Genomic DNA, 19,566 nt, shown 5'->3' with positions numbered 1-19,566 from the left:
GAGTTCCAAGAGGTTTCCAACTTTCTAAACCAAATATTTTTAGTAAATCCTTTAAATACTTGGTTTGAGAAATAAAGATACCTTCTTTGTTTTGAACAATCTGCAATCCCAAGAAAAATTTCATTTCACCTATCATGCTTATTTCAAACTCATTCTTCATGTCTTCTAACAATTTGTTATTGGATTCATCATTTCCACCAAAAATTATGTCAACAACAAATACAATAATTATTAGAAAATCATCTTCTATTTTCTTTAAGTCCAAGTTACCATCTGCTATTCCTTTAGCAAATCCAAGCTTTGCTAAGTATTTGTCCAACCTTGCATACTGAGTTCTTAGTGCTTTTTTTAATCCATACAATGCTTTCTTTAGTTTGCAAACCATATCATTTCCATCTATTAAAGGAAAACCCTCTGGTTGCTCAATGTAAACTTGTTCTTCATGTTCTTCATTTAAGAATGTTGACTTAACATCCATCTAGTATACCTTAAAAATTTTGTTTGTTGCATATGGTAGAAACATTATGACTACTTCCATTGTTGCTATAGGTGCATATGTTTCTTCATATTCAATTCCTTCTTGCTAAGAGTAGCCTTTGCACAAAAGTCTTTCCTTGTTTCTTATCACTTCTCCTTGTTCATTCGTTTTGTTTCTAAATACCCATTTTGTGCCAATCACATTTGTGTCCTTGGGTCTAGGAGCTAGTTCCCATGTGTTATTTTTAATTATCTGCTAAAGTTATTTGTTCATTACTTCTTTCCAATAATTAACTTTGATTGCTTCATCTGCACTTCTTGGTTCTACTTGAGATATTAGACATAGTTCTTCATTAATTTTGCTTCTTGTCATTACCCCCTTATCTTTACTTCCTATTATTTGATCAATAGGATGATTTTTTATTATGTTTCTATTTGGAGTGGAAGTTGTTGTGTCAATTCTTATCTTAGGTACTCTACTGTGTTCTTCAATCATATCTTCAATTTTCACATTATATTGCAAGTCATTATTAGTCTTGAGAAATAACCCATTACTTCTATCAACCTTTCTAGAGTAATCATCTCCAATAGAATTATAGTCCATTATCTTTTCCTTAGTACCAAACTTTTCATCTACTTTAACATTTGCACACTCTACTATAGTTTTTGTTCTATAGTTGAAACAGTTGTAAGCTTTACTTTTCAATGAATAACTAAGAAACATACCTTCATCGCTCCTTGGATCAAATTTTAAAATATCATCATCTCTTCTAATGTAACATTTGCTTCCAAATATCTTGAAGTACTTGACTGATGGTGAGTGAGCAAACCATAATTCATAGGGTATTTTGTCCATACATTTTCTAATTTGCACTCTATTTAGTGTGTATACTATTGTATTGATGACTTCTCTCCAAAAGATCTTTGGTACATCATTCTCAAATAACATAGATCTTGCTACTTAAACAATTGATTTATTTCTTCTTCAACAATCTCATTTTGCTTAGGTGTATGGGGTGAGAATAGTTGTCTCCTAATGCCATGTTCTTCATAATAGATATTGAATTCTCTAGAGGTGAATTCTCATCCTTTATCTAATCTTAAGCTTTTGATCTTAACTCTAGATTTATTTTCCTCCTTGTTCTTAAATATTTGAATTTGTGAAATGCTTATGTTTTTTCTTTAACAAAAGCTACCCACATCATTCTAGTGAAATCATCAAAAAAAATCATGAAGTACCTTTCTTCATAGAATCCTATTGTTCTTACACAACCACTCAGATCTGTATGTACTAGTTCCAACTTTTGTGAACTACAAAAATACTTGCTACAAAATGAGACTCTTTTTTGCTTATCCAAAATGCATTCCTTACAAATAGTTTCAGTGGGCTTAGAGGTTTTGGGAAAATCTCTCATAGCAAGAGTAGTACTGGCCTTCACAATGTTATCAAAGTTAATGTGACAAAATCTTCTATGCCATAACCAACTATTGTATATCCTTGCTACTAAACATGTTATTTCAATGGAGTTTAATTGAAATCCATTACCTCTATTTTTTGTGCCAGTACCAAGTAGTTTTCCATCCTTTTTCTTGATAATGCATGTATCATCACCAAATTGCAGTTGATAGCCTTTGTCCATAAGTTATCTAACACTCAAAAAGTTATGCTTAAGTCCATCAAAAAAATAAACATCATCAGTATATGTTTTACCATCAAGTTTTATAGATCCAATTCTTGTAATATGATAGGTTGCATTATTCTCTACTCTGAAAATTTCTCCATCATAGCTTTTGAATTTGACAAACTTTCTCATATCACTAGTCATGTGATGTGAGAAACCACTATCAATGATCCAGTATTTCTTTTCAAATTATGAAATCAGTGCACTTTCCTCTCTAATTTCTCTATCAAGATCATCCTCTTTTATAGCTACAAATCCTAATTCATCTTCACTACTTCTTTGATCAAATTCTTCTTCATCTTCTTCTTCATTAGCATATAAGAAATTTCTACATCTTCTAGATTTGAATGTACCCTTAAACTTCCTTTCTTTTTTAGGAAACTTAGATGCATAATGACCATAGTCATTCAAGTCCAACATTTAATGATATTCTTACCAGCTTTTTCTCTTTCCACATGAAGAGCCACTCCTTCTTGGATCTTTTCTTCAATGGATTTTTTGCTGCTAGCAATGTCTCCCTATGTTTTTATTCTCCTTGATAAACCAAGTTTGATGTTTAATGCACTAATTGTTGTCTCAACTTTTGCCAATTCTCTAGACTATTTCATATCAAATTCTATAGCTTCCAATCTACCAAGCAATGTCTCTTTAGTGAAAATAGTAGTGCAAGGTATCATCAGTTGAATCGTTTATACTACTGACTAGAAAGGTTGTGTTATACTTTTCAAGATCTTCCATATCACTTCATCATCAAATTTCTTTCCATCAAGAAATGTGATTCCTGCAACAATCTCAAATATTCTTCCAACATAGCTTCTCATAGATTCATCTTCCATCATTATAGCATCTTGAAATGTGCAATACAAATTTTGCAATCTAACTCTTTTTGAATGTGTATCACCTTCATAATTAGCTTCTAAAGTTTTCCAAATTTTATGAGATGTTTTAAGTACTTTTACCTACTTGTACTCACTTTTAGGTAATGTTGATAGTATTGCTTCTCTTTCCCTTATGTTGCACATAAATACTTCTATCTATTCTTTGGTGCAAGTTTCAAGATTATCTTCTTCTACAATGTTTTTAGATGTCTTGGTCACAAGCCAATATCTTGGTCCTATGCACAAGAGATGACTCTTCACTTTATCCTTCCAGCTATCATAGTTTGTGCCATCAAATCTAGGACTTTCCTTTCTAAACATATTTACCATGGATCTCCCAAAGTTGTTTAAACTTTCTTTCAAGGACTTGAGGCTATACTACCAATTTTTAGAAGTAATAGTTCACCAATATAACTGACAAAGGGGGGGGGGGGTGAATCAGTTATCTATCAAACTTAAACAATTCTTACTTTATCAACCAAAGTAAATAGAAACCATACAAAAATGTGCATACACACATATACTAGATATGTTGACTAGGGAAACCCTTGATCAAAGGGAAAACCTTGATGGGAATGATGCCCACAAAATAGTGTACTAATCTAAATATTCCTTATCAGAGGACAGACCTTGTTAGGAGTTTGTTATAATGCTTAGCACAAAGAGTCCCTAGTAGGAGACTTTGAATCACTATTAGAAGACTCCAACCATGTTAGGAGTCAAAGAAGGTAGTTGAACCCATTGTCCAAATAGCTTTAGGATCAGATCAATGAACCCAGTGTCCAATTGATCTAGGTACTATTCCTTTCAAAACAATAGATGTGGAACAAACTCTTTTCTCTTCCTCTATCTAGTATGTTAGACACCTTCACCTTCAGACCATGAAATAAATCTAGAACTCATTAGTAACCCTTATGGTCACTTACACACATTAGCAGATTACTCTGCTCTTCTAATTCACAATGCATAAGTCTTCTCTACTTCTTGATCACATACATAGACTCTAGAACTTGGAAAACATATTTCCTTTAGACCATACTCAATTATTAATGATTTGAGTTGGCTCTATATACTTGAAATTAATTAGAGTCATCTCCATATTTAATTAAATGAAATACACATTTAATTAATATTGTTAGCACATAATTGTTTCCAAACTTCCACATGTGCGACTTCCATACCTATGCACTTGTTGACATCATTAAAAGCCAATGTACTTCCTCTAGTTAATTTTGCAACCCTTCATTCCAAGCACAATATGTTATATTGATCATACAATAGAAACTATTTTCTCAATATTCTATTTTCTTTTAGTTCTCAGTAAATCATCAATATCTTTTATACGTTGTCAATTCAGGTTCAGGGTACTTGAACACATCTCAAATACATGTTGTACTATATGCTATTCACTGTGCATGGGTAAATACACAATGTGATTTCCTCAATAAATAAATCTTAGTCTACTACTCAATTAGTTTTACTATGTTTTCATTAATGAAAAACATAGTCATAACACTATTATGCGATGTTTTCTCATAGCATCAGCATTCATGCTAACAAATATAAACATTCCTTGTTAGGAGTATATTACAAAAATTAGTACAATGAGTCACTATTAGGAGATTTTGAATCCCTGTTATGATATTCCAACCCTATTAGGAGTTGTTCCAACCCTATTATAAGTTGTAGTACAATTTATGTAAGAAGAGCCCATTGTCTAAACATGTAATTTCAACTACAAGAAGAGCTCCCTACTCAAACAAGTAATTTTATATTATTTTCTTCTTTCTTTTGTTCTATCAACCAAACCAATCAGTACCAAACCTTGTAGAAAAGGTCACAAACCTTATGTCCAAATATCAAATCTCAGATCACTCAGCAAACCTTGATAATGCAGTTTCCTTCACTTATGAACTGCCCTGTTCAACTTCACATTTTGCACTCTATATTGCTTACAGTTACTTCTCCATGTCATCATTCATAAAGGAAAATGGCCTTCCTTTATACTAAGTCCACAAAAAAATTCCTTGAGTTGGTTGTTAGACCTTCTTAATTATTTATTATATGATAACCTTATGAACACGTTACACTTAGTGATAACATTAATCTTCTACCTTGCAACTTGAATGACCTTCCATACACATGATATCATGATGAGTGAGCTTACCCACATCATCATCAACATATCTTCTACACATCCTCAACCTCAAGTCTTAGAATAACAACTTTGCTATGAGATATAACAAGTTTACCAGAACATGCCTCTGTAAACTCTAAGTCAAAACAAACATCACCAACACTTACATAACTTCTTCTAGACTTATTATTTATTCTTCTAACATTAATTGGATATACTAGATACCAAAAATTATCTCCCATAACTTTGGATAATTAGAATACTGAACTAGCCATCCATACCAACTTGATCTTTCCATTGTTCTTTTTTCAGATACCACACAAAATTGTTATGTTGACATCAATGACAAAATTAGTCATAAATGTAACATATCATCATAGTAACACATCTACAACAATCACCCACAAGAATATCATTAGCATTCACGCTTCTAACCAATCTTCCAACAATCTCCCCCTTTTCTATTGATGTCAACATAGATGAAAAACATCTAGTTTCAAGAATACCAACAAAAGATGGTTAATCTGTCATTTCAAATCCTCTTCATAAATCATTCTCCCTCATTGGTACACCTCAATGTGCTTCCCATCAAACTATCATTTCATTTTGTATTTCATGCCAAACCTCTCCCTCATTATGTTCTTCCCATAATGTTTCTTCTTCTCCCCCATGATGTTCCATGATTTTTTCATGTAATATTTCTCCCCCATTGACATCAATGTTAAAGGTTTCATCAACTAACATATCTATATCAAACTCTGCAACAATTGATTCTTCTAGCTCATGTGTCCAAAGACATTATTCAAAACAACATCAACAAGAGTCCTAGATGACTTTGTCCATCATAGATACTCCCCCATACAAGAAGTATTAGCATTCAATCTAGACAACAATGGGACTCTATTACATTTGACTAATGCACTCTTGCATCATCTACTCTAAAGTAGGGAGGGGCATAACCCCAAGCATACCTCACAAATACTCAAAAGACTCTTTGGGAAGAGGCTTAGTGAATATATCTGCAATCTACTCTTTCATGCTCACATACTCCAATTTGATTTCCTTATCTACAACTTTCTCTCTCAACATGTGATACTTAATAAAAATGTGCTTAGTCTTTGAATGCAAAACTAGATTCTTAGACATATTTACCATGCTTGTGTTATCAAAATATATGACAATAAGTTCACTAATTTCCATCCTTGTATCCTTCAACATCTACTTCATCCAAACAAATTGATTGCAATTGTTTGCTATTGCAACATATTCTACTTTTGCTATACTTTGAGATGTACAATGCTACTTATTTTCTCAACCAAGAAACCAATCTTCCTCCAAGAAAGAAGGCTCTACCACTGGTGCTTTTTCGATCATCCATATTGCCTGCCCAATCAGCATCACTCTAAGAACTTAGAGTAAAATCATTTAATCTGTCATACCATAATCCAAACTTTTATGTTCCTTTTAGATATCTAAATATCCTTTTCACTATTGCATAATGTACTTCTCTGGGATCAGCCTAGAACCTTGCAACAATTCCAACTACATTTTATACATGTGGCCTTATGTGAGTTAGATATTGCAAACCTCCAATCATAGATCTATACTTCTTCTACTTAACAATAGGTGTCTCATCCTTTGTAGATAACTTGTGTCCCATTACCATAGGTGTTCTAATGGGTTTAAAATTTTCCAAACCAAACCTTTTTAGTAAATTCTTCAAGTACTTAGTTTGAGAAAAAAAAATTCCTTGTTTATTTTATAAAATCTATAATCCTAGAAAGTATTTCATTTCTCCTATCATGCTCATCCAAAATTCTTTCTTCATCTCTTCTACAAACTTTTCACTTTCCTCATCATTTCCTCCAAATATGATATCGTCAACAAATATTACCAAAATCATCAAACCATCATCAATTTCTTTCCAATATAGATTATTTTCTACCATACCTTTTCTATATCCATGCTTCCTCAAATGCTTGTCCAACCTTGCATACCAAGTTTTGGGTGTTTTCTTGAAGCCATACAATGCTTTCTTCAGTCTACATACTATGTCCTTGTCATTTTTCAAAGGACATCCTTAAGGAGGTGAGATGTCATGTCTTTGTCACTCATGCATGGCATGTGAATTATGGATTGTTATCATACGACTTATGACAAAATGATGATAAGAAAGTTTTGGGATTTATGTATGTCATGATTGGCATCCTTCTTGTTAATTTTGAACTTGAGAACTTATTAATACTGATTTACATTGTAGTCATTATTGTCATAAGTATGATATTCAAAATTTTATCAAGTTGGTAAGGGAAGACCCTATGAAACAAGGATTTGAGATGTTATAACTTAGAAAGTGATGCTAATGAGTTCATAGTATGTTATGATCCACTAGGATAATTATTTTAAGAGGCCACTGTGAAAAGATTAATTAACACTGGTCCTTATGTGTATTAATAATAATTATAGATAATTTCTTTTATCAATTTATATAATGCCTATTTGGTAGAGATCAACATGATGTAAATAAAATAAGTCAATTTGTCATACAAGTAGTATTGAGAGGATAGGCTACAATGAATGATGACTAAGATGAAGCTATAATATATTGACAAAAAGATATAATGGGTTTACCTAATGATTGATTTTGAACATGAATATGAAAACACCCTTATTCCCTAAGATTAGTGATTTTTGATACATAATCCTTATCATGTAATATCTCATAATGATAACAAGATAGTGTTACTAATCAAACTATATTTAATTGAATCAAGTATACTAGTTGTGATGATTACATTTTGTGAGTTTTAACCTAAGGTATTTAACTCAAAAAATAATTTCATGTTGGCTAATTTAGCAATATAGACCTAACACTTTACCATTTTGATAGGAAATGGATTAGGATGTAATGCAAAATGTTAAATTGATTATGATGACTTATGATTAAATGTGATGAGCAAGTTTTGATATTTTAACATTTTGAATATCTTATTCGAAGTTATTAAGTAAAGGAATTCCATCAAATTATGTTAATATAGATTACGCAACATTTAAATTCATATGCATTTATGATATGTATTTTATATGACCTCCTTTGACTAGTGATGCTTGATTTAGTATGTAGGAAGTGAAACCATAGAAATCTTTGGGGGAAACAAGGTCCTAATCTATGTGAACATGGTTTAGACAAGGAAAATCTTTGGAAGATTCAAAAGCCTCATTGTGATGTATTTTATTTCATAAATGTAAGCTTTTATGTGTGTGAAATTTTTAATCACAAAGATGCATTAGGGACATGTCATGATGATGTGGAATGTGTTTTTATGTGTCGCTTGACACTTGTGAATTTTTTATGTTAATGACATGTCATCTAGGGTTGGTCATGGTAGCATATTACCCTAAAACTAACTACCTAGTTAGTGATTAATTAAATCCAACTTGACAAGGGTTAGGATGGGTCACTATCAAAAGGAAATTCAAATTTAGACTTTACCAAGGGTTTGAAGGGTCATTAGGTGGTCCCAAAGTGTATTTTATGTGAAAATAAGCTACACATATGATAGTATAACATGTTAGGGACCTAATTTTGACCATGATAGTGACTAGATAGCCTAGGGGGGCCCTCTACCAATGCCTTCTTCCACCAATTCGAAAATGGAGTTGTCACATGAGTTCTTTCCCATATTTCCACTAAGTCACAAATAGTAAACCTAGGGGGAGACAAGTTTCTAAGAGGGAGTGGCTAGGTGTTTCTGCCAATTTAGTTAGTGGAAAAGCCTTATTAGAGAGTCTTGGATAAATTAGTGGGGTTTTCACCCACTCTCTAAGTTTAGAGATAGTTAGGGTTTTGGAGGAATACTAAGGGAGCTCTTCATCAACTAGCATTGCCATTAGCTTGGACCAAGATTGGTGCTCATACCATATCCATTTTGTTTTAGCATTTATAATGAATATACAAGTATGAAATGTTGCTATGGATCATGTGTTGTTATTGTATCTTATATTATTTTGTGACTTTGCTTTGTGGTTCATGCATATTTTTGGTTTTCTTCATTAATCTCTTTGTTTTGGTTGGATGTGAAACTGTTATGGGTGTGAAGGCTTCACTCACCCTTGGGAGGCAAGAGAAGCCTTGGATGAAGGGGTTAGTTGGGCTCAACATTGTAGTTGAGAAAATCTACCTCATGATGAGGATTTTCTCTTTCATTCATGGAGTATGGGATCCATTGAAGCCATATGCCTTTTTTTTATTTTGGAGGTATAAATGTATGTGTAAGGAGGAGGAGATTTTATGATAGCCTTGAGAGGCAAACATGTAATTTCTATTTGATTTTGTGTTATGGTTATGGCATTCTCCTCCTTGAAGAGTCCAACTTCACCCAATATGTAATGATTCCAATATTGAATCAATATGAAAACATTGGAAGGGATTTGTTATGTGTTTTGTTGTAAGTTTTCATGCATTATCAAATGTTGTATGTGTGTATCCCATTTGGACTAGTTTCCCCTGCTCAGTGGGTGACTTCATAGAAGCCTAGGATGGGATGTAAGCCTCCATGGTTCTTTTTGTTTCCCTTGTCATGTATTATATGTATGTGCTCCTTTAATCGAAAGGAGAAGTTTGGTACCACCCATGTGTTGGTGGAACAAGGGAGGGAGATGTTATTTGTGTAATATATTTGGAGAGATGTGATCATTCTCCATGTTCTATGCATTGTATTGTAAATAGATGGGTCCTTATTTTTCATTATTTGTGTATATGATATTAAAATGTTACCTTCATTTCATTTGCATTACTATGAAAATAAACCCATGAAGGAAGTGAAGAAGTTTTGGGCAGTATCATATGTATTGGTATTGCAACATTTAATGTCACACATTTAGTTGCATTTAAGTGGAAATTTTTATGTATCATAGTAGTCCTATATAGAATATAAAAGAGGGATATCTCATGTAAAGAAGTATATTTGCACTAGCATAATGGGAGGTGTTGGACTTAGTTCTCTTGTACTAGATACAATAACCTACTGTTGCACATTTGGTCCTACTCAAATAGAATGCTTGTGTTTAATTTATTAATATAAATAGTTTAATAGGATATTTACTTAGAAATTTCATTGGGATGTAAGGTAACTATCAAAATTATGACTTGTAACATCATAAATTCATGGAGAATATGGATCATCAAGCAATATGGTATAAAATGACTTAAAAAAAAATAGCCTATAAGTGCAAAATCACTCTCTGGATTTTGTATGGGAGTGAAGAAAAAATAAGGTTACAATCAAATCAATATTAAAAACTCATATAAAAATTAGATAAAATATACTCGAGATCTCCTAAATATAAAATCCATAAAATAAATCCCTTACATGAAAATCAAGGATAAACTATTAATATTATGAACAAAAGGGTGAGAAGATTAGAAAGCCTGTAAGTTGAGATTGGCATCTCATTATGTCCTTTTGAGAAACAAATAAAAATAATAACACCTTAAAAATTGTGCAAATAATTTGTAAGTCATCCAACAAATCCATTGCCTAGGTCTATAGGAAAAGGCACCTCAAATAAAATAAAGTATGTTTAGTGCAAATCAAAGCCAAAATTCATGAAAACTTAGGGCATGAGAAATTATGTGGGGAAGGGAGAATCACATGATTTCCACCATTCCCTCCTTCCTCTTAGGTGACACAAAAGAGCCATGAAAGGTTAAGTACAAGCTACCTTTCATGTCATTCATGCACTCCTTTCCAAGTAAATTTATGAATTGCAAATTTTGGAAGTTAGGAATGCTAGGTTTAGCACCTTGTCTTTAGCACGAACATAGGCATAGGGTGGGCCACATGGATGTAGGAAGTAGGAAGTAGGATGGAGGAGAATCAAGCATAATTTAGTAGTGTAATATTGTTAGTAGATAATAGTAATAGTGTTAATGGTTAGTGATGTTAGATACTAATATCAACGATGTTAAGTTGACAAGGAATTAGAACTCTATGTTAGCTAGTTAGTAAATTATAACAATACAAATGGAGATTGTATAGTTAACATATGCTAATTAATGAAAACTTTAATATAACTATGATATATATAAAATAATCTACTACATGTTGTATATTAAACAATGTGTCATTTTATATAAATATTAAAAAAACATTTTTTTTTCCCAAATTATGGGATTATGCAAATATCATTACATAATATATTAATAGATGATTAGTAAATAAGGTGGTTGATTATGAACTAGTGATATGCAAATGTTAGTGAGAGAGTGAACAGGGTAAGTAGGGTATAGAGGTTGAGGGTCTATTGAGGATTGGTGATAGGGGGAGAAGGGATGGTGAGTGGATGATGATAGTGGGTGAGTTTCTTGGATAGAGATAGTGGGTGAGTTGGTTGGATAGATATAGAGGGGGAGATGATGATAGTGGGTGAAAGGTGAGGGGAAATTTTTTATATTCATTTATTTGTAAAAAAAAATATATCAACTAAATAGTAAAGTGTGGAATGTTAAACAGTTTATATAAATCAACAAAATTATTAGTGAAAATGTAGTACACTAGGCATGAGGAGAGTAGAAGTGCTTATATATCTTTTGGTGTGCGATAAGTCTCTAGATTAAATATTTTAGGATTCCTTCATGTGTGTGTGTGTGTGTGTATAATAGTTTAATTTGCAACCCTAAATAAAGTGAAATCTAATTTGATTATGAGTTACTATTGGGATCATTTAAGTATTAGTCAGTAATAATATGATTAAGTTTGGGTTTAGCCAATGTGCTACACTTTTATTTATTTATTTATAATTATTTCATTATAAATATTATCATTGTGTATTACTATATACATTAATTAATATATATTCTTGTTAATTAATCCCCCCACAAACTATGACCAATGAACATAGCATACTATAAGTAATGTGTAACTGGATTTATATGTGGAAGCAAAATATGACATTGAAAAATAATATATTAGCTAAGACTTGTAGAAATATGAATATGTACATCACTTTGGTGATATATGTGAAGGAATATATATTTAGAGTATGAAATTATAATCCCTCTAATTATTACTAGGTATCTTAAGCATGTTCAAAACATTCCCCAATGGTGCTAAGTAATAACTCTAATTCAACAATCAAATAAGAAACATACTAGTTTTCTTTAGGAGACATGATTTGTTATATTTTGTACATTCAATAGTGTGATGACATATCCATAACTAGTATAGGCCTATATGTATCATTCATTAGTTCACCTTTCAAAAAAATAATTGTTGGTTATGTTTTTTCCTTGTAAAGTTGGGCATGACACCTTCATACTATTCAATGTATACCTCTTCTTCAATTTCTCCATTCAAAAATGCTAACTTGACATCCATCTGATATAGTTTGAATTTCTTCAGTGCTACATAGGCTAAGAATAATCCTACTACTTCTATTCTAGCTACTAGAGCATAGGTCTCATCATAGTCTATTCCTTCTTACTGTGAGAAATCTTTGCATAACAATCTTTCTTTCCTCCTTATAGCTTCTCCTTGTTCATTCATCTTGTTCCTAAATACCCATTTAGTTCCTATCACATTCTTATCTGCTGGTCTGGGGATCAATTCCCATGTCTCATTCTTTACTATCTGATCCAATTCCTCTTTCATAGCTTATTCCCAATAATCATCTCTGCATGCTTCATTTTCATTCTTTGCTTCAACATGAGATATTAAACATAGTTATTCATTGACTTTGCTTCTTTTCATCACACCTTTATCCTTACTTATGATGATATGATCAAATGGGTGAGGTTTTATCATATTCTTTCCTAAAGTAGGAATTGCTATCTCAACTCTTGGCTCTATTGAAGGTTCTAAGCTTTGTTCCTACCTTGGGTCTCCTTCATTCTACAAATTATTGTTAGACTAAAGAAATACTTCAGCATTCCTTGGCTTAGTAACAACATCATCATCTAAATTTTAATTAACTATTCTTTCTTGTATCCTAGGTTTCTCATCAATTCTGACATTTTCACTTTCCATAGTAGTCTTTGTTCTCAGATTAGAACATTTATAAGCCTTGCTTTTCAATGAATAACCAAGAAACATAACTTCATCACTTCTAGCATCAAACTTACCAATGTCACATCTCTCTTTATGTAATACTTACTTCCAAATATTCTAAAATACCTAACTATAGGTGAGTGACCAAACCATAGTTCATAAGGTGTCTTGTTTGTGTCCTTCCTAACTTGTAATCTATTCATAGTGTAGACTACTATATTCATAGCTTTGCTCCAAAATGTCTTGGATACATAATTCTCTACTAACATAGCTCTTGTAGCTTATGTAATAGACTTGTTCCTTCTCTCTACAATGCCATTCTATTTAGGGGTTCTCAGAGCTCATAGTTATCTTTTGATTCTATTTTCTTCATAAAACATGTTAAACTCATTTGAAGTAAATTCTCCTCCTCTATCTGATCTTAAACATTTAATATTCATACTAGATTCATTCCAAACTCTATTCCTTAATATCTTAAAATTTACAAATGCCTTAGATTTCTCTTTTAGAAATGCAACCCATATCATTCTAGAAAAATTATCAACTAGAATCATAAAATAACTTTTGCCATGGAATCCTCTATTCTTTTTAGGACCACTGAGATCTATGTGTACAATCTCCAACTTCATTATATTGGTAAACTTCTTGCTAGGAAAATAAGTTTTTTTATGCTTTGCCAAAGCACATTCCTTGTAAATTGTGTTAGTAGGCTTTAAAATCTTTTGTAAATCTCTACCAGAAAACATTCTACTAGTTCTCTCAATACTCTCAAAGTTTATATGATAGAATCTTAATGCCATAACAAGCTATCATCTACCTTTGCAACCAAACATGTCATTTCAATAGGATTCAACTGAAATACATTACCTCTAGATCTAGTTCTTGTTCCAATTACCTTTCCATATTTATCTTTGATCATGCATGTATTTTTTGTGAACTACAAAAACCTTTGTCTTTTAGTTGTTGAACACTCAAAAAATTGTTCTTTAAACCATCAACAAAGTATATATCATTAGTATTAGTTTCACCATCAAGAATTATAGATCCAATACCTTTTACTTGACATGTCGCATTATTTCCAACTTTTACAATTCCTCCATCCTAACTTTTGAAGTCAACAAGCTTGTTCATATCACTAGTCATATGATGTGAACAACCACTATCAATTATCCAATCATATTTCCTATCAACCTATGATACCAAAGCTATCTTCTCTAGAATTTCTTCTTTAATTGCCACAAATCCAATTTCATCATCACTAGCACTTAATGCTTGTTTATTAGAATCATTATCTTCATATGCATACAAACACTCTCTATTTATTCTAGGTTTGTAATTTCCATTATACATCTTCTCTCTTTTAGGAAATTTGGATGCATAATGACTATATTTATCACAAGTTCAACATTTAAAGATTTTCTTACCATCATTTTCTCTTTGTACCAGAAGGGTACTCCTTGAATCTTTATGTCCTCCTCAGACATGTTGCTACTAGTAAAATCTTCTCTAACACTAGTGCTCCTTGATAAGCTAGGTTGAATATTCAAAGCACTAGAAGTTGTCTCTATTCTGGTCAATTCTCTAGATTGTCTAACCTCATTCTCAACTACTTCAAGTCTTCCAAGTAATGTCTCCTTTGTGAAATCTTTGGTACAAGATATCAACAATTGTATGATTTGAACTATTGACTTAAATGGTGGTGTTAGAGTCTTCAATATTTTCCATATAACCTCATCCTCTTCTTTGGTTCCTTCTTGAGATCTAATACCTATAGTAATTTTGGATATTCTACCTACTTATGTTATTATAGATTCATCTTCCATCATCTTAGCATCTTGAAATGCACAAATCCAACTTTGTAACCTCAACTTCTTAGAATGCAAATCACCTTCAAAACTAATTTCCAAAGCTTTCCAAATGAAATGTGAAGTACAAAGTAATTTAGTAATTTTACTTGATTGTATTTAATTTTAAGAACTGCAGTCAATAGTGCTTCTCTAGCTCTCATGTCAAACATAAAAAGATCTCTTTCATCCTTGGTACAATTCTCCAAATCCTTTTCGAAAATGACTGTCCTCACTAATTTTGTCAAGATATAATATCTAGGACCCACACACAATAGATGTGTCTTTATCTTTTCCTTCTAGCTATTGTAATTTGTTCCATCAAACTTTAGACTACCTTTTCTAAACATGCTTTCTATGAATCTCCCCAAGTTGTTAAACTTTATCTTCAAGGACCTGATGCTTTGATACCAATTGTTAGAAATACTAGTCCCCTAACATAATTGAGGGTGGGGGTGGGGGGTGAATTAGTTACAAAGTAAATAGAAACCATAATAAAATGCATATAGACAATTACACCATATATGTTAACTAGGGAAACCCCTTATCAGAGATAAAACCCCAATAGGATTCATGCACACCAAGAAGATGCACTAATATAAAAATTCCTTGCTAGAGGATGGAACTTGTTATTATTCTATCACAAAATTTACTAAAATGAGTCCCTATTAGGAGAATTTAAATCCCTATTAGGAGATTCCAATCTTATTAGGAGTTATAGTAAAATTTATGCAAGAAGAGTTGACTGCCCAAACATGCAATTTCAACTACAAGAAGAGCTCACTACTCAAAAAAGTAATTTACTATTATATTCTTCTTTCCTTTGTTCTCCCAACCAAACCAATCACTTTCAAATATTTTAGACTAGGTCACAAATCCCAGATCTCAATATCAAACCTTGGATAACTCAACAAAACCTCAGCAATGAAGTTTCCTTCACTTCCACACTACTCTATTCAACTTCGCATTCCACACTCTTTGTTACTTACAATTAATTCTCCATGTCATCATTGATAAAGGAAAATGTCCTTCCTTTATACCAAGTGCATAAAATAATTCCTTGAGTTAGATGTTAGAACTTCTTAATTAATTATTATAGGACCACCTTAAGAACATGTTACACTTAGTGATAAAATGAATCTTCCACCTTCCAACTTGAATAACTTTCTATACACACAATATCATGATGAGAGAGCTTAACCACATCATCATGAACATGCCTTCTACACATCCTTAACCTTGATTCTTAGAATAACAACTCTTCTAAGAGATATAACAAGTTTACCAAAATATGCCTCTGTAAAATCTATCTCAAAATAGACATCACCAAAACTTACATAACTTCTTTCAGAGTTATCATTTTTTCTTTTGACATTAACTGCATATACTAGATACTCAAAAGTATCTCCCATAACTTTATATAGTTAGAGTACTCAACTAGCCATCTATACCAACTTGATCTTTCCATTATTATTCTATCAAATACCACAAAAAACTACTCTGTTGACATCAATGACAATCTTAGTCATGAATGTAACATATCATCATAGTCACATATCTACAATACTCCCCCATAGGAATATCATCAAAATTTATGCTTCCAACCAATATTTCAACAAGCCTTTGAAGAGCTTGACTAAGAGAAGTAGTAGATTCTAGTAATGTCACCTGTGGTTGAATTTCTAGTTGCTCCTCTAGCTTGGGTGTCAAACTTATCTCTTCAGTCTTGTTCTTTTCTTCCTCTATAGTTCCAGTTGCACCTTGATTATATGCTAGAGGTTTAGGTGTATCTACCTAGCCTATTTGTGCTTAAGTTCCTTCATTCTCTTGTATCTATACCTTGTCTTCTCCAACTATCTCATCCTTGTCTTTTCATGTTCTTGCACATTCACTAAGACTAGAGTGTTTTGTAGTGGTGTATTGATGGTGGAACTTGTTGTCTCCTTCCTTTGATATACCGCAATGGGTAGTGAAGGTTATACACTTGTGACTTGAGGAGTGACTAAAGGTATGTCAAGTGTTTGCACTTCCTCTTCTGTAGATTTCTTTTGAATTTCATCTACACTCACCAGTCTAGGGTCGTCACAAAGTTTGGCCTAGAGACTGATCTCAACAAGTATCTTTTTCAAATCATCATCTATGAGGGGATTTATGTTCTGACCAATAGTCTTAGAAATATCCTTAATTTTGATATTTTTAACATTTGAACTTGTTTTTTATGGAGGGCTGACACTCAACACTTGTGTATCTTGTACACTCTATTATGTTTTTTTCTCTTCTTCAGCTAGTTCATAGGTGTCAATGTTCATATTGATGCCACCCAAAACTATGTCATATTCTATTCCTTCTTCTTCATCCTCACCTACCTCAATAGGTTTTTTCTTAACTTCCCCTAATGTTGACAGTCCATATGTTATTTTCCACAATTTCTTGGACTTCTGTACAACATCCTCAATGTTATTTTGTATTTTTGAGGCCTCACCTTGACCCTCTGTAGCATAGTTGATACCTTATTATTTTGAAACTCACAACTCGAGATGTCAAGACACTATCAAATACTTTGAACATATTATATCATTTCATGTTCCGTGATGTTTACTTTCAGATATTTGAGTTCATCATTTAATGCTTTATGAACATGTATGTTGATGAAGTAAGTAAATGCAGGATTAACACTTTGATTATGAAATTGTAATGATTAAAGAAGATGAGTAGAATGAAAGAAACCCTGATTGATTGATAGAAGTATGTTTTAATTTATGTGATTCCCTGATACATATATACATATGTGCATGTGATTTTATGGGACTACTGATGTGTGCAATGAGTGTGTAGGATATTTTAGCCAAGAAACCCGATAAGGGAATGGAACTGATCCCTATGTGCTATTTGTAGAAACCTTGTTGTTCAGAACATAATTGTATTATGAGATGTATGAATGTATCTTTTTGTGATCAGTAAATGTTAATGTTCATAACTGTGTTCTTATAGTGTCACTTGACATTCGTGAATTGCATATACATTCCAGCATGCTAGTTAGGGTTATCTGTGTAACCTTTGGACCTAAGTCAGACTATGTTAGTAACCTTTTTCCATAATTTGTTTCTTAATCGAGTTTAGTCACCCCTAATCTAGATTAGTGCTTAATCTACATTTTAGAGTTTGTTAGATAGTCCTAAATATTCCTAACTTTTGTTTGGTTCCTAATCAATTCCTAAGGCCTTAAATCATGAAATCTTTATATCCAAGGGGTATGGGTATGGGCCGGGGACATTTTCCACCCCCTAAGCCCCTTTTGTTGACTTTTGAGGTCACTCAAAAAGTCTATTTTTGCCTTTGTGGGAAAATTGAAAGTTGTTACCATGAGTTGAATAACCACAACTCCACTTAGAGGTTAACCTTAGGTTTGGTTGAGTTAGAAACTTCTAGATTTTTAAGTGAGTGGGAAAAGTTATTGCCCTTTTTGGTGGTTGAGTTTGGATCTTATTTAGAGGCCCTTTTTGGAGTAGTTTTGGTTGTTAACCAATCTCTACTTTTAGAGAGAAGTCTTGGAAGATTGAAGGAAAGGAAGGAAAAGCTCTTCCCAATTTGTTCATTTTATCGTAGCCTCTTGTGAAGGTAGGAGTTATTCATCTCCTTGTTCATGTTGTTCATGTTTTTTCATGATGTTTCATGCTTATGCTTTTGTGTTGTTTATTGGTATGCTTGTATGTATGTTGGGTATGCTTGGGAAGGATTAAATTAATGTTTTCTTGAATGCTTTTCTTTCATGTTTTTGTTTGAATTTTGAAGTTTTCTTGTGTGGGTGTGTTGGCATTACTCACCTTTGGATAGAGCAGAAGTGGCCAATTTTGGGAAAGGTCTTTTTAGTTGGACTCCAACAGTGTAGAGTGTCTTCTCAGGATGAGAAGAGGGAGAGAGGGTAGGGTATTATGGGACCCTATCTATCAGTACAAACCACATATGACTTTTGGCATGTAAGAATGGAAGAATAAAAGTTCTTGAGTTATAGCCCCAATTGGGCACCTAGTTTGGTATTGTGTCTGACATCTCCTATTGGAAAAATCCACCTTTCCCTAGTTTTAATTCAATGTTGAATCCTATTGTAAAAATCTAGTATGGGTATGAATGTTTTATTTTTGTCTCCTTGTTATGCTTATTTGTCACCTAGTCAGATTTTGTCTCTCCACGATCTTAGCAATGTATTGCAGAAAATTCTATGGATCCCTTGATTAAGGTCATGAAAGTAATTTAATTGGATTGTTGAAATTTTGGGATTTGAATCCTATGTAAATTGTATTTAAAAACTTTGTTGTAATGGCAATGACGTTGGGTTTTTTTCTTGGTTCTTTCCCAATGGAGCCTTTAAATCAGGTTGCCAATAAAATGGTGATTGAGTATTATTTCTTCTCATGAGATTTTTGTATTTTTCAATTATATGGGTGCATATCAGAAATAAGATGAAATGATGATGATTTTATAGGCAAAATTCAATTTTCA

This window comes from Cupressus sempervirens, chromosome 1 (assembly GCF_028749045.1).
Source record: "Cupressus sempervirens isolate cs-2001-9-10 chromosome 1, ASM2874904v1, whole genome shotgun sequence".
NCBI classification, from domain to species: domain Eukaryota; kingdom Viridiplantae; phylum Streptophyta; class Pinopsida; order Cupressales; family Cupressaceae; genus Cupressus; species Cupressus sempervirens.
Note: the sequence above shows the minus strand (reverse complement) of the source record.